The sequence below is a fragment of the Pleurodeles waltl genome, chromosome 6, assembly GCF_031143425.1.
Source record: "Pleurodeles waltl isolate 20211129_DDA chromosome 6, aPleWal1.hap1.20221129, whole genome shotgun sequence".
NCBI classification, from domain to species: Eukaryota; Metazoa; Chordata; class Amphibia; order Caudata; family Salamandridae; genus Pleurodeles; species Pleurodeles waltl.
The window spans coordinates 601,239,749-601,256,621 of NC_090445.1; positions in this window are offsets into that span (position 1 = coordinate 601,239,749).

A 16,873-nucleotide genomic window follows, 5' to 3' on the forward strand; every position below is an offset into this window, starting at 1 on the left:
CAACAGCCACCTAGGAAAACCTACCAAACTTGTGTATTTTTTAAAAGTAGACACCTAGGGAAATCCAAGATGGAGTGACTTGTGGGGCTCTCACCAAGTTCTGTTATCCAGAATCCTTTGCAAACCTAAACATTTGGAAAAAAAATACACTTTTTCATCACATTTCGGTGACAGAAAGTTCTGGAATCTGAGAGGAGCCACAAATTTCCTCCTACCCAGCATTCCCCCAAGTCTCCTGATAAAAATGGTACCTCACTTTTTTGGGTAGGCCTAGTACCTGTGACAGGAAATGCCCCAAAACACAACGTGGACACATCATATTTTCCGAAAGAAAACTGACCTGTTTTTTGCAAATTACCTAGCTGTGGATTTTGGCCTCTCCCTCGGCCGGCACCAGGGAAAACCTACCAAGCCTGTGCGTTTTTTAAAACTAGACACCTAGGGGAATCCAAGGTGGGGTGACTTGTGGGGTTCTGTTACCCAGAATCCTTTGCAAACCTCAAAATTTGGCAAAAAAACCGTTTTCCTCATATTTCGGTGACAGAAAGTTCTGGAATCTGAGGACCCACATATTTCCTCCTACCCAGCGTTCCCCCAAGTCTCCCAATAAAAATGGTACCTCACTTGTGTGGGTAGGCCTAGTGCCCGTGACAGGAACTGCCCCAAAACACAACGTGGACACATCATATTTTCTGAATGAAAACTGACCTGTTTTTTGCAAAGTGCCTAGCTGTGGATTTTGGCCTCTAGTGCAGCCGCCACTTAGGGAAACCTACCAAACGTCTGCATTTTTAAAAACTAGACAACCAGGGAAATTCAAGATGGGGTGACTTGGGGGGCTCTCACCAAGTTCTGTTATCTAGATTCCTTTGCAAACCTCAAAATGTGGCAAAAAATACACTTTTTCATCACATTTCCGTGGCAGAAAGTTCTGGAATCTGAGATGAGCCACAAATTTACTCCTTCCCAGCGTTCCCCCAAGCCTCCTGACAGAAATGGTACCTCACTTGTGTGAGTAGGCCTAGTGCCCCTGACAGGAAATGCCCGAAAACACAACGTGGACACATCACATTTTCCGAAAGAAAACTGACCTGTTTTTTGCAAAGTGCCTAGCTGTGGATTTTGGCTTCTAGCTCGTCCGGCATCTAGGGAAACCTACCAAACCTGTGCATTTTTGAAAACTAAAGACCTAGGGGAATCTAAGATGGGGTGAATTGTGAGGCTCTCACCAAGTTCTGTTACTCAGAAACCTTTGCAAACCTCGAAATTTGGACAAAAAACACTTTTTCCTCATATTTTAGTGACAGAAAGAAAGTTCTGGAATCTGAGAGGAGGCACAACCTGTTTTTTGCAAAGTGCCTAGCTGTGGATTTTGGCCTCTAGCGCGACCGCCACCTAGGGAAACCTACCAAACTTGTGCATTTTTTAAAACTAGACACCTAGGGAAATCCAAGATGGAGTGACTTGTGGGGCTCTCACCAAGTTCTGTTATCCAGAATCCTTTGCAAACCTAAAGATTTGGCAAAACAAAACACTTTTTCATCACATTTCAGTGACAGAAAGTTCTGGAATCTGAGAGGAGCCACAAATTTCCTCCTACCCAGCATTCCCCCAAGTCTCCTGATTAAAATGGTACCTCACTTTTTTGGGTAGGCCTAGTACCTGTGACAGGAAATGCCCCAAAACACAACGTGGACACATCATATTTTCCAAAAGATAACTGACCTGTTTTTTGCAAATTGCCTAGCTGTGGATTTTGGCCTCTCTCTCGGCCGGCACCAGGAAAAACCTACCAAGCCTGTGCGTTTTTGAAAACTAGACACCTAGGGGAATCCAAGGTGGGGTGACCTGTGGGGTTCTGTTACCCAGAATCCTTTGCAAACCTCAAAATTTGGCAAAAAAAACGTTTTCCTCATATTTCGGTGACAGAAATTTCTGGAATCTGAGGACCCACATATTTCCTCCTACCCAGCGTTCCCCCAAGTCTCCAAATAAAAATGGTACCTCACTTGTGTGGGTAGGCCTAGTGCCCGTGACAGGAACTGCCCCAAAACACAACGTGGACACATCATATTTTCTGAATGAAAACTGACCTGTTTTTTGCAAAGTGCCTAGCTGTGGATTTTGGCCTCTAGTGCAGCCGCCACTTAGGGAAACCTACCAAACGTCTGCATTTTTTAAAACTAGACAACTTGGGAAATCCAAGATGGGGTGACTTGTGGGGCTCTCACCAAGTTCTGTTACTCAGAAACCTTTGCAAACCTCGAAATTTGGCAAAAAACACTTTTTCCTCATATTTTAGTGACAGAAAGTTCTGGAATCTGAGAGTAGCCACAAATTTCCTCCTACCCAGCGTTCCCCCAAGTCTCCCAATAAAAATGGCAGCTCACTTGTGTGGGTAGGCCTAGTGCCCGCAACAGGAAATGCCGCAAAACACAACGTGGACACATCACATTTTCTGAAAGAAAACTGACCTGTTTTTTGCAAAGTGCCTAGCTGTGGATTTTGGCCTCTAGCGCAACCGCCACCTAGGGAAACCTACCAAACTTGTGCAGTTTTTTAAACGTAGACACATAGGGAAGTCCAAGATGGAGTGACTTGTGGGGCTCTTACCAAGTTATGTTATCCAGAATCCTTTGCAAACCTAAAAATTTGGGAAAAAAATACACTTTTTCAACACATTTCGGTGACAGAAAGTTCTGGAATCTGAGAGGAGCCGCAAATTTCCTCCTACCCAGCAATCCCCCAAGTCTCCTGATAAAAATGGTACCTCACTTTTTTGGGTAGGCCTAGTACCTGTGACAGGAAATGCCCCAAAACACAACGTGGACACATCATATTTTCCGAAAGAAAACTGACCTTTTTTTTGCAAAGTGCCTAGTTGTGGATTTTGGCCTCTCCCTCGGCCGGCACCTGTGGAAACCTACCAAGCCTGTGCGTTTTTGAAAACTAAACACCTAGGGGAATCCAAGGTGGGGTGACCTGTGGGGTTCTGTTACCCAGAATCCTTTGCAAACGTCAAAATTTGGCAAAAACAACTTTTTCCTCATATTTTGGTGACAGAAAGTTCTGGAATCTGAGGACCCACATATTTCCTCCTACCCAGCTTTCCCCCAAGTCTCCCAATAAAAATGGTACCTCACTTGTGTGGGTAGGCCTAGTGCCCGTGACAGGAACTGCCCCAAAACACAACATGGACACATCACATTTCAGTGACAGAAAGTTCTGGAATCTGAGAGGACCCACAAATTTCCTCCTACCCAGCATTCCCCTAAGTATCGTGATAAAAATGGTACCTCACTTGTTTGGGTAGGCCTAGTGCTTGTGACAGGAAATGCCCCAAAACACAACGTGGACACATCACATTTTCCGAAAGAAAACTGACCTGTTTTTTGCAAAGTTCCTAGCTGTGGATTTTGGCCTCTACCTCGGCCGGCACCCGGGGAAACCTACCAAGCCTGTGCGTTTTTGAAAACTAGACACCTAGGGGAATCCAAGGTGGGGTGACTTGTGGGGTTCTGTTACCCAGAATTCTTTGTAAACCTCAAAATTTGGCAAACAAATATTTTTCCTCATATTTCGGTGACAGAAAGTTCTGGAATCTGAGGACCCACATATTTCCTCCTACCCAGCGTTCCCCCGAGTCTCCCAATAAAAATGGTACCTTACTTGTGTGGGTAGGGCTAGTGCCCGTGACAGGAACTGCCCCAAAACACAAAGTGGATACATCATATTTTCTGAATGAAAACTGACCTGTTTCTTGCAAAGTGCCTAGCTGTGGGTTTTGGCCTCTAGTGCAGCCGCCACTTAGGGAAACCTACCAAACGTCTGCATTTTTTAAAACTAGACAACTAGGGAAATTCAAGATGGGGTGACTTGGGGGGCTCTCACCAAGTTCTGTTATCTAGATTCCTTTGCAAACCTCAAAATGTGGCAAAAAATACACTTTTTCATCACATTTCGGTGGCAGAAAGTTCTGGAATCTGAGATGAGCCACAAATTTACTCCTTCCCAGCGTTCCCCCAAGTCTCCTGACAGAAATGGTACCTCACTTGTGTGAGTAGGCCTAGTGCCCGTGACAGGAAATGCCAGAAAACACAACGTGGACACATCACATTTTCCGAAAGAAAACTGACCTGTTTTTTGCAAAGTGCCTAGCTGTGGATTTTGGCTCCTAGCTCGTCCGGCATCTAGGGAAACCTACCAAACCTGTGCATTTTTGAAAACTAAAGACCTAGGGGAATCTAAGATGGGGTGAATTGTGAGGCTCTCACCAAGTTCTGTTACTCAGAAACCTTTGCAAACCTCGAAATTTGGCAAAAAAACACTTTTTCCTCATATTTTAGTGACAGAAAGAAAGTTCTGGAATCTGAGAGGAGGCACAAATTTCCTCCTACCCAGCGTTCCCCCAAGTCTCCCAATAAAAATGGCAGCTCACTTGTGTGGGTAGGCCTAGTGCCCGCAACAGGAAATGCCACAAAACACAATGTGGTCACATCACATTTTCTGAAAGAAAACTGACCTGTTTTTTGCAAAGTGCCTAGCTGTGGATTTTGGCCTCTAGCGCGACCGCCACCTAGGGAAACCTACCAAACTTGTGCATTTTTTAAAAGTAGACACCTAGGGAAATCCAAGATGGAGTGACTTGTGGGGCTCTCACCAAGTTCTGTTATCCAGAATCCTTTGCAAACCTAAAGATTTGGCAAAACAAAACACTTTTTCATCACATTTCAGTGACCGAAAGTTCTGGAATCTGAGAGGAGCAGCAAAGTTCCTTCTACTCAGCATTCCCCCAAGTCTCCTGATGAAAATGGGACCTCACTTGTTTGGGTAGGCCTAGTGCCTGTGACAGGAAATGCCCCAAAACACAACGTGGACACATCACATTTTCCGAAAGAAAACTGACTTGTTTTTTGCAAAGTGCCTCGCTGTGGATTTTGGCCTCTACCTCGGCCGGCACCTGGGGAAACCTACCAAACCTGTGGGTTTTTGAAAAACAGACACCTAGGGGAATCCAAGGTGGGGTTACCTGTGGGGTTCCGTTACCCAGAATCCTTTGCAAACCTAAAAATTTGGCAAAAAAAACTTTTCCCTCATATTTCGGTGACAGAAAGTTCTGGAATCTGAGGACCCACATATTTCCTCCTACCCAGCGTTCCCCCAAGTCTCCCAATAAAAATGGTACCTCACTTGTGTGGGTAGGCCTAGTGCCCGTGACAAGAACTGCCCCAAAACACAACGTGGACACATCATATTTTCTGAACGAAAACTGACCTTTTTTTTGCAAAGTGCCTAGCTGTGGGTTTTGGCCTCTAGTGCAGCCACCACTTAGGCAAACCTACCAAACGTCTGCATTTTTTAAAACTAGACAACTTGTGAAATCCAAGATGGGGTGACTTGTGGGGCTCTCACCAAGTTCTGTTACTCAGAAACCTTTACAGACCTCGAAATTTGGCAAAAAACACTTTTTCCTCATATTTTAGTGACAGAAAGTTCTGGAATCTGAGAGGAGCCACAAATTTCCTCCTACCCAGCGTTCCCCCAAGTCTCCCAATAAAAATGGCAGCTCACTTGTGTGGGTAGGCCTAAGGCCCGCAACAGGAAATGCCGCAAAACACAACGTGGACACATCACATTTTCTGAAAGAAAACTGACCTGTTTTTTGCAAAGTGCCTAGCTGTGGATTTTGGCCTCTAGCGCAACAGCCACCTAGGAAAACCTACCAAACTTGTGTATTTTTTAAAAGTAGACACCTAGGGAAATCCAAGATGGAGTGACTTGTAGGGCTCTCACCAAGTTCTGTTATCCAGAATCCTTTGCAAACCTAAACATTTGGAAAAAAAATACACTTTTTCATCACATTTCGGTGACAGAAAGTTCTGGAATCTGAGAGGAGCCACAAATTTCCTCCTACCCAGCATTCCCCCAAGTCTCCTGATAAAAATGGTACCTCACTTTTTTGGGTAGGCCTAGTACCTGTGACAGGAAATGCCCCAAAACACAACGTGGACACATCATATTTTCCCAAAGAAAACTGACCTGTTTTTTGCAAATTGCCTAGCTGTGGATTTTGGCCTCTCCCTCGGCCGGCACCAGGGAAAACCTACCAAGCCTGTGCGTTTTTTAAAACTAGACACCTAGGGGAATCCAAGGTGGGGTGACTTGTGGGGTTCTGTTACCCAGAATCCTTTGCAAACCTCAAAATTTGGCAACAAAACCGTTTTCCTCATATTTCGGTGACAGAAAGTTCTGGAATCTGAGGACCCACATATTTCCTCCTACCCAGCGTTCCCCCAAGTCTCCCAATAAAAATGGTACCTCACTTGTGTGGGTAGGCCTAGTGCCCGTGACAGGAACTGCCCCAAAACACAACGTGGACACATCATATTTTCTGAATGAAAACTGACCTGTTTTTTGCAAAGTGCCTAGCTGTGGATTTTGGCCTCTAGTGCAGCCGCCACTTAGGGAAACCTACCAAACGTCTGCATTTTTAAAAACTAGACAACTAGGGAAATTCAAGATGGGGTGACTTGGGGGGCTCTCACCAAGTTCTGTTATCTAGATTCCTTTGCAAACCTCAAAATGTGGCAAAAAATACACTTTTTCATCACATTTCGGTGGCAGAAAGTTCTGGAATCTGAGATGAGCCACAAATTTACTCCTTCCCAGCGTTCCCCCAAGCCTCCTGACAGAAATGGTACCTCACTTGTGTGAGTAGGCCTAGTGCCCCTGACAGGAAATGCCCGAAAACACAACGTGGACACATCACATTTTCCGAAAGAAAACTGACCTGTTTTTTGCAAAGTGCCTAGCTGTGGATTTTGGCTTCTAGCTCGTCCGGCATCTAGGGAAACCTACCAAACCTGTGCATTTTTGAAAACTAAAGACCTAGGGGAATCTAAGATGGGGTGAATTGTGAGGCTCTCACCAAGTTCTGTTACTCAGAAACCTTTGCAAACCTCGAAATTTGGACAAAAAACACTTTTTCCTCATATTTTAGTGACAGAAAGAAAGTTCTGGAATCTGAGAGGAGGCACAACCTGTTTTTTGCAAAGTGCCTAGCTGTGGATTTTGTCCTCTAGCGCGACCGCCACCTAGGGAAACCTACCAAACTTGTGCATTTTTTAAAACTAGACACCTATGGAAATCCAAGATGGAGTGACTTGTGGGGCTCTCACCAAGTTCTGTTATCCAGAATCCTTTGCAAACCTAAAGATTTGGCAAAACAAAACACTTTTTCATCACATTTCAGTGACCAAAAGTTCTGGAATCTGAGAGGAGCAGCAAAGTTCCTTCTACTCAGCATTCCCCCAAGTCTCCTGATAAAAATGGGACCTCACTTGTTTGGGTAGGCCTAGTGCCTGTGACAGGAAATGCCCCAAAACACAACGTGGACACATCACATTTTCCGAAAGAAAACTGACCTGTTTTTTGCAAAGTGCCTCGCTGTGGATTTTGGCCTCTACATCGTCCGGCACCTGGGGAAACCTACCAAGCCTGTGCATTTTTTAAAACTAGACACCTAGGGGAATCCAAGGTGAGGTGACCTTTGGGGTTCTGTTACCCAGAATCCTTTGCAAACCTCATAATTTGGCAAAAAAAACTTTTTCCTCACATTTTGGTGATAGAACGTTCTGGAATCTGAGAGGAGCCACACATTTCCTCCTACCCAGCATTCCCCCACATCTCCTGATAAAAATGGTACCTCACTTGTGTGGGTAGGTCTAGTGCCTGCGACAGGAAATGCCCCAAAATACAACGTGGGCACATCACATTTTCCCAAAGAGATCAGAGCTGTTTTTCACAAAGTGCTTAGCTGTGGATTTTGGCCTCTAGCACAGCTGACACCTAGGGAAACCTACCAAACCTGTGCATTTTTTAAAACTAGACACCTAGGAAAATCCAAGATGGAGTGATTTGTTGGGGCTTTATCCAAGTTCTGTTATCCAGAATCCTTTGCAAACCTCAAAATTTGGCAAAAAAACAAAAACTTTTTAATCACATTTCGGTGACAGAAAGTTCTGGAATCTGAGAGGAGCCACAAATTTACTCCTTCCCAGCGTTCCCCCAAGTCTCCTGACAGAAATGGTACCTCACTTGTGTGAGTAGGCCTAGTGCCCGTGACAGGAAATGCCCGAAAACACAACGTGGACACATCACATTTTCCGAAAGAAAACTGACCTGTTTTTTGCAAAGTGCCTAGCTGTGGATTTTGGCTTCTAGCTCGTCCGGCATCTAGGGAAACCTACCAAACCTGTGCATTTTTGAAAACTAAAGACCTAGGGGAATCTAAGATGGGGTGAATTGTGAGGCTCTCACCAAGTTCTGTTACTCAGAAACCTTTGCAAACCTCGAAATTTGGCAAAAAAACACTTTTTCCTCATATTTTAGTGACAGAAAGAAAGTTCTGGAATCTGAGAGGAGGCACAAATTTCTCCTACCCAGCGTTCCCCCAAGTCTCCCAATAAAAATGGCAGCTCACTTGTGTGGGTAGGCCTAGTGCCCGCAACAGGAAATGCCACAAAACACAATGTGGTCACATCACATTTTCTGAAAGAAAACTGACCTGTTTTTTGCAAAGTGCCTAGCTGTGGATTTTGGCCTCTAGCGCGACCGCCTCCTAGGGAAACCTACCAAACTTGTGCATTTTTTAAAAGTAGACACCTAGGGAAATCCAAGATGGAGTGACTTGTGGGGCTCTCACCAAGTTCTGTTATCCAGAATCCTTTGCAAACCTAAACATTTGGAAAAAAAATACACTTTTTCATCACATTTCGGTGACCAAAAGTTCTGGAATCTGAGAGGAGCAGCAAAGTTCCTTCTACTCAGCATTCCCCCAAGTCTCCTGATAAAAATGGGACCTCACTTGTTTGGGTAGGCCTAGTGCCTGTGACAGGAAATGCCCCAAAACACAACGTGGACACATCACATTTTCCGAAAGAAAACTGACCTGTTTTTTGCAAAGTGCCTCGCTGTGGATTTTGGCCTCTACATCGTCCGGCACCTGGGGAAACCTACCAGGCCTGTGCATTTTTTAAAACTAGACACCTAGGGGAATCCAAGGTGAGGTGACCTTTGGGGTTCTGTTACCCAGAATCCTTTGCAAACCTCATAATTTGGCAAAAAAAACTTTTTCCTCACATTTCGGTGATAGAACGTTCTGGAATCTGAGAGGAGCCACACATTTCCTCCTACCCAGCATTCCCCCACATCTCCTGATAAATATGGTACCTCACTTGTGTGGGTAGGTCTAGTGCCTGCGACAGGAAATGCCCCAAAATACAACGTGGGCACATCACATTTTCCCAAAGAGATCAGAGCTGTTTTTCACAAAGTGCTTAGCTGTGGATTTTGGCCTCTAGCACAGCTGACACCTAGGGAAACCTACCAAACCTGTGCATTTTTTAAAACTAGACACCTAGGAAAATCCAAGATGGAGTGATTTGTTGGGGCTTTATCCAAGTTCTGTTATCCAGAATCCTTTGCAAACCTCAAAATTTGGCAAAAAAAAACAAACTTTTTAATCACATTTCGGTGACAGAAAGTTCTGGAATCTGAGAGGAGCCACAAATTTACTCCTTCCCAGCGTTCCCCCAAGTCTCCTGACAGAAATGGTACCTCACTTGTGTGAGTAGGCCTAGTGCCCGTGACAGGAAATGCCCGAAAACACAACGTGGACACATCACATTTTCTGAAAGAAAACTGACCTGTTTTTTGCAAAGTGCCTAGCTGTGGATTTTGGTTTCTAGCTCGTCCGGCATCTAGGGAAACCTACCAAACCTGTGCATTTTTGAAAACTAAAGACCTAGGGGAATCTAAGATGGGGTGAATTGTGAGGCTCTCACCAAGTTCTGTTACTCAGAAACCTTTGCAAACCTCGAAATTTGGCAAAAAAACACTTTTTCCTCATATTTTAGTGACAGAAAGAAAGTTCTGGAATCTGAGAGGAGGCACAAATTTCCTCCTACCCAGCGTTCCCCCAAGTCTCCCAATAAAAATGGCAGCTCACTTGTGTGGGTAGGCCTAGTGCCCGCAACAGGAAATGCCACAAAACACAATGTGGTCACATCACATTTTCTGAAAGAAAACTGACCTGTTTTTTGCAAAGTGCCTAGCTGTGGATTTTGGCCTCTAGCGCGACCGCCACCTAGGGAAACCTACCAAACTTGTGCATTTTTTAAAAGTAGACACCTAGGGAAATCCAAGATGGAGTGACTTGTGGGGCTCTCACCAAGTTCTGTTATCCAGAATCCTTTGCAAACCTAAACATTTGGAAAAAAAATACACTTTTTCATCACATTTCGGTGACCAAAAGTTCTGGAATCTTAGAGGAGCAGCAAAGTTCCTTCTACTCAGCATTCCCCCAAGTCTCCTGATAAAAATGGGACCTCACTTGTTTGGGTAGGCCTAGTGCCTGTGACAGGAAATGCCCCAAAACACAACGTGGACACATCACATTTTCCGAAAGAAAACTGACCTGTTTTTTGCAAAGTGCCTCGCTGTGGATTTTGGCCTCTACATCGTCCGGCACCTGGGGAAACCTACCAAGCCTGTGCATTTTTTAAAACTAGACACCTAGGGGAATCCAAGGTGAGGTGACCTTTGGGGTTCTGTTACCCAGAATCCTTTGCAAACCTCATAATTTGGCAAAAAAAACTTTTTCCTCACATTTCGGTGATAGAACGTTCTGGAATCTGAGAGGAGCCACACATTTCCTCCTACCCAGCATGCCCCCACATCTCCTGATAAAAATGGTACCTCACTTGTGTGGGTAGGTCTAGTGCCTGCGACAGGAAATGCCCCAAAATACAACGTGGGCACATCACATTTTCCCAAAGAGATCAGAGCTGTTTTTCACAAAGTGCTTAGCTGTGGATTTTGGCCTCTAGCACAGCTGACACCTAGGGAAACCTACCAAACCTGTGCATTTTTTAAAACTAGACACCTAGGAAAATCCAAGATGGAGTGATTTGTTGGGGCTTTATCCAAGTTCTGTTATCCAGAATCCTTTGCAAACCTCAAAATTTGGCAAAAAAACAAAAACTTTTTAATCACATTTCGGTGACAGAAAGTTCTGGAATCTGAGAGGAGCCACAAATGTACTCCTTCCCAGCGTTCCCCCAAGTCTCCTGACAGAAATGGTACCTCACTTGTGTGAGTAGGCCTAGTGCCCGTGACAGGAAATGCCCGAAAACACAACGTGGACACATCACATTTTCCGAAAGAAAACTGACCTGTTTTTTGCAAAGTGCCTAGCTGTGGATTTTGGCTTCTAGCTTGTCCGGCATCTAGGGAAACCTACCAAACCTGTGCATTTTTGAAAACTAAAGACCTAGGGGAATCTAAGATGGGGTGAATTGTGAGGCTCTCACCAAGTTCTGTTACTCAGAAACCTTTGCAAACCTCGAAATTTGGCAAAAAAACACTTTTTCCTCATATTTTAGTGACAGAAAGAAAGTTCTGGAATCTGAGAGGAGGCACAAATTTCCTCCTACCCAGCGTTCCCCCAAGTCTCCCAATAAAAATGGCAGCTCACTTGTGTGGGTAGGCCTAGTGCCCGCAACAGGAAATGCCACAAAACACTATGTGGTCACATCACATTTTCTGAAAGAAAACTGACCTGTTTTTTGCAAAGTGCCTAGCTGTGGATTTTGGCCTCTAGCGCGACCGCCACCTAGGGAAACCTACCAAACTTGTGCATTTTTTAAAAGTAGACACCTAGGGAAATCCAAGATGGAGTGACTTGTGGGGCTCTCACCAAGTTCTGTTATCCAGAATCCTTTGCAAACCTAAAGATTTGGCAAAACAAAACACTTTTTCATCACATTTCAGTGACCGAAAGTTCTGGAATCTGAGAGGAGCAGCAAAGTTCCTTCTACTCAGCATTCCCCCAAGTCTCCTGATAAAAATGGGACCTCACTTGTTTGGGTAGGCCTAGTGCCTGTGACAGGAAATGCCCCAAAACACAACGTGGACACATCACATTTTCCGAAAGAAAACTGACCTGTTTTTTGCAAAGTGCCTCGCTGTGGATTTTGGCCTCTACATCGTCCGGCACCTGGGGAAACCTACCAAGCCTGTGCATTTTTTAAAACTAGACACCTAGGGGAATCCAAGGTGAGGTGACCTTTGGGGTTCTGTTACCCAGAATCCTTTGCAAACCTCAAAATTTGGCAAAAAAAACTTTTTCCTCACATTTCGGTGATAGAACGTTCTGGAATCTGAGAGCAGCCACACATTTCCTCCTACCCAGCATTCCCCCACATCTCCCGATAAAAATGGTACCTCACTTGTGTGGGTAGGCTTAGTGCCCGTGACAGGAAATGACCCAAAACACATCGTGGACACATCACATTTTCCGAAAGAAAACTGACCTGTTTTTTGCAAAGTACCTAGCTGTGCATTTTGACCTCTAGCTCAGCTGGCACCTAGAGAAACCTACCAAGCCTGTGTATTTTTGAAAACTACGCACCTAGGGGAGTCCAAGGTGGGGTGACCTGTGGGGTTCTGTTACCCAGAATCCTTTGCAAACCTCAAAATTTGGCAAAAAAAACTTTTTCCTCACATTTCGGTGATAGAACGTTCTGGAATCTGAGGGGAGCCACAAATTTCCTCCTACCCAGCATTCCCCCACATCTCCCAATAAAAATGGTACCTCACTTGTGTGGGTAGGTCTAGTGCCCGTGACAGGAACTGCCCCAAAACACAACGTGGACACATCACATTTTCCAAAAGAAAACTGACCTGTTTTTTGCAAAGTGCCTAGCTGTTGTTTTTGGCCTCTAGCTCGGCCGGCACCTAGGGAAACCTACCAAACCTGTGCATTTTCTAAAGCTAGACACCTATGGAAATCCAAGATGGATTGACTCGTGGGGCTCTCACCAAGTTCTGTTACCCAGAATCCTTTGCAAACCTCAAAATTTGGAACAAAAAAACACTTTTTCATCACATTTCGGTGACAGAAAGTTCTGGAATCTGAGAGGAACCACAAATTTCCTCCTACCCAGCGTTCCCCCAAGTCTCCTGACAAAAATGGTACCTCACTTGTGTTGGTAGACCTAGTGCACGCGACAGGAAATGCCCCAAAACACAACGTGAAAACAAAGTATCCAGCAAGGATAGATATGTATTAATTATCTAAGCAAAAACCTTAATTTTTTACTGAGAAATAATTTCTTTATTCCAAATAAATAAATTAGATCCTAAAGTCCAAATATCGCCTGTACATAACCATAACACATATAAAAACAAATACAAGAACAAAAACAAGAGCACCGTGATACATAAAAAGAAAAACTGCTAAACCATCTAGTGGTAAGCAGTCATATTTCCAGGTGGTGACTGTTGTGGGAAGGAAATGTCCTATATAGTGAAGACAATTATTCACTGAGATGAAAGATCAATCCATTCCCCAAATTATTCAGTCTTATTCAAAACACAACGTGGACACATCACATATTACGAAAGAAAACTGACCTGTTTTTTGCAAAGTGCTTAGCTGTCGTTTTGGCCTCTAGCGCAGGCGCTACCTAGGGAAACCTACCAAGCCTGTGCATTTTTGAAAACTAGACACCTAGGGAAATCCAAGATGGGGTAACTTGTGGGGCTCTCACCAAGTTCTGTTACCCAGAATCCTTTGCAAACCTCAAAATTTGGCAAAAAAACACTTTTTTCTCACATTTCAGTGACAGAACGTTCTGGAATCTGAGAGGAGCCACAAATGTCCTCCTACCCAGCATTTCCCCACATCTCCCGATAAAAATGGTACCTCACTTGTGTGGATAGGTCTAGTCCCTGCGACAGGAAATGCCCCAAAACACAACGTGGGCACATCACATTTTCCCAAATAAATCAGAGCTGTTTTTTACAAAGTGCCTAGCTGTGGATTTTGGCCTCTAGCGCAGGTGCCACCTAGGGAAACCTACCAAAACCTGTGCATTTTTGAAAACTAGACACCTAGGGAAATCCAAGAAGGAGTGAATTGTGGGGCTCTTACCAAGTTCTCTTATCCAGAATCCTTTGCAAACCTCAAAATTTGGCAAACAAAAAACACTTTTTAATCACATTTCGGTGACAGAAAGTTCTGAGAGGAGCCACAAATTTCCTCCTACCCAGAGTTCCCGCAAGTCTCCTGACAAAAATGGTACCTCACTTGTGTGGGTAGGCCTAGTGCCCGTGACAGGAAATGCCCCAAAACACAACGTGGACACATCACATGTTCCGAAAGAAAACTGACCTGTTTTTTGCAAAGTGCCTCGCTGTGGATTTTGGCCTCTACATCATCCGGCACCTGGGGAAACCTACCAAGCCTGTGCATTTTTTTAAACTAGACACCTAGGGGAATCCAAGGTGAGGTGACCTTTGGGGTTCTGTTACCCAGAATCCTTTGCAAACCTCAAAATTTGGCAAAACAAAACACTTTTTCATCACATTTCAGTGACCGAAAGTTCTGGAATCTGAGAGGAGCAGCAAAGTTCCTTCTACTCAGCATTCCCCCAAGTCTCCTGATAAAAATGGGACCTCACTTGTTTGGGTAGGCCTAGTGCCTGTGACAGGAAATGCCCCAAAACACAACGTGGACACATCACATTTTCCGAAAGAAAACTGACCTGTTTTTTGCAAAGTGCCTCGCTGTGGATTTTGGCCTCTACATCGTCCGGCACCTGGGGAAACCTACCAAGCCTGTGCATTTTTTAAAACTAGACACCTAGGGGAATCCAAGGTGAGGAGACCTTTGGGGTTCTGTTACCCAGAATCCTTTGCAAACCTCAAAATTTGGCAAAAAAAACTTTTTCCTCACTTTTCGGTGATAGAACGTTCTGGAATCTGAGAGGAGCCACACATTTCCTCCTACCCAGCATTCCCCCACATCTCCCGATAAAAATGGTACCTCACTTGTGTGGGTAGGTCTAGTGCCTGCGACAGGAAATGCCCCAAAATACAACGTGGGCACATCACATTTTCCCAAAGAGATCAGAGCTGTTTTTTACAAAGTGCTTAGCTGTGGATTTTGGCCTCTAGCACAGCTGACACCTAGGGAAACCTACCAAACCTGTGCATTTTTTAAAACTAGACACCTAGGAAAATCCAAGATGGAGTGATTTGTTGGGGCTTTATCCAAGTTCTGTTATCCAAAATCCTTTGCAAACCTCAAAATTTGGCAAAAAAAACCAAACTTTTTAATCACATTTCGGTGACAGAAAGTTCTGGAATCTGAGAGCAGCCACAAATTTCCTCCTACCCAGCGTTCCCCCAAGTCTCCTGACAAAAATGGTACCTCACTTGTGTGGGTAGGCTTAGTGCCCGTGACAGGAAATGACCCAAAACTCATCGTGGACACATCACATTTTCCGAAAGAAAACTGACCTGTTTTTTGCAAAGTACCTAGCTGTGCATTTTGACCTCTAGCTCAGCTGGCACCTAGAGAAACCTACCAAGCCTGTGTATTTTTGAAAACTACGCACCTAGGGGAGTCCAAGGTGGGGTGACCTGTGGGGTTCTGTTACCCAGAATCCTTTGCAAACCTCAAAATCGGGCAAAAAAAACCACTTTTTCCTCACATTTCGGTGACAGAAAGTTCTGGAATCTGAGGGGAGCCACAAATTTCCTCCTACCCAGCATTCCCCCACATCTCCCAATAAAAATGGTACCTCACTTGTGTGGGTAGGTCTAGTGCCCGTGACAGGAACTGCCCCAAAACACAACGTGGACACATCACATTTTCCAAAAGAAAACTGACCTGTTTTTTGCAAAGTGCCTAGCTGTGGATTTTGGCCTCTAGCTCGGCCGGCACCTAGGGAAACCTACCAAACCTGTGCATTTTCTAAAGCTAAACACCTATGGAAATCCAAGATGGATTGACTCGTGGGGCTCTCACCAAGTTCTGTTACCCAGAATCCTTTGCAAACCTCAAAATTTGGAACAAAAAAACACTTTTTCATCACATTTCGGTGACAGAAAGTTCTGGAATCTGAGAGGAACCACAAATTTCCTCCTACCCAGCGTTCCCCCAAGTCTCCTGACAAAAATGGTACCTCACTTGTGTTGGTAGACCTAGTGCACGCGACAGGAAATGCCCCAAAACACAACGTGAAAACAAAGTATCCAGCAAGGATACATATGTATTAATTATCTAAGCAAAAACCTTAATTTTTTACTGAGAAATAATTTCTTTATTCCAAATAAATAAATTAGATCCTAAAGTCCAAATATCGCCTGTACATAACCATAACACATATAAAAACAAATACAAGAACAAAAACAAGAGCACCGTGATACATAAAAAGAAAAACTGCTAAACCATCTAGTGGTAAGCAGTCATATTTCCAGGTGGTGACTGTTGTGGGAAGGAAATGTCCTATATAGTGAAGACAATTATTCACTGAGATGAAAGATCAATCCATTCCCCAAATTATTCAGTCTTATTCAAAACACAACGTGGACACATCACATATTACGAAAGAAAACTGACCTGTTTTTTGCAAAGTGCTTAGCTGTCGTTTTGGCCTCTAGCGCAGGCGCTACCTAGGGAAACCTACCAAGCCTGTGCATTTTTGAAAACTAGACACCTAGGGAAATCCAAGATGGGGTAACTTGTGGGGCTCTCACCAAGTTCTGTTACCCAGAATCCTTTGCAAACCTCAAAATTTGGCAAAAAAACACTTTTTTCTCACATTTCAGTGACAGAACGTTCTGGAATCTGAGAGGAGCCACAAATGTCCTCCTACCCAGCATTTCCCCACATCTCCCGATAAAAATGGTACCTCACTTGTGTGGATAGGTCTAGTCCCTGCGACAGGAAATGCCCCAAAACACAACGTGGGCACATCACATTTTCCCAAATAAATCAGAGCTGTTTTTTACAAAGTGCCTA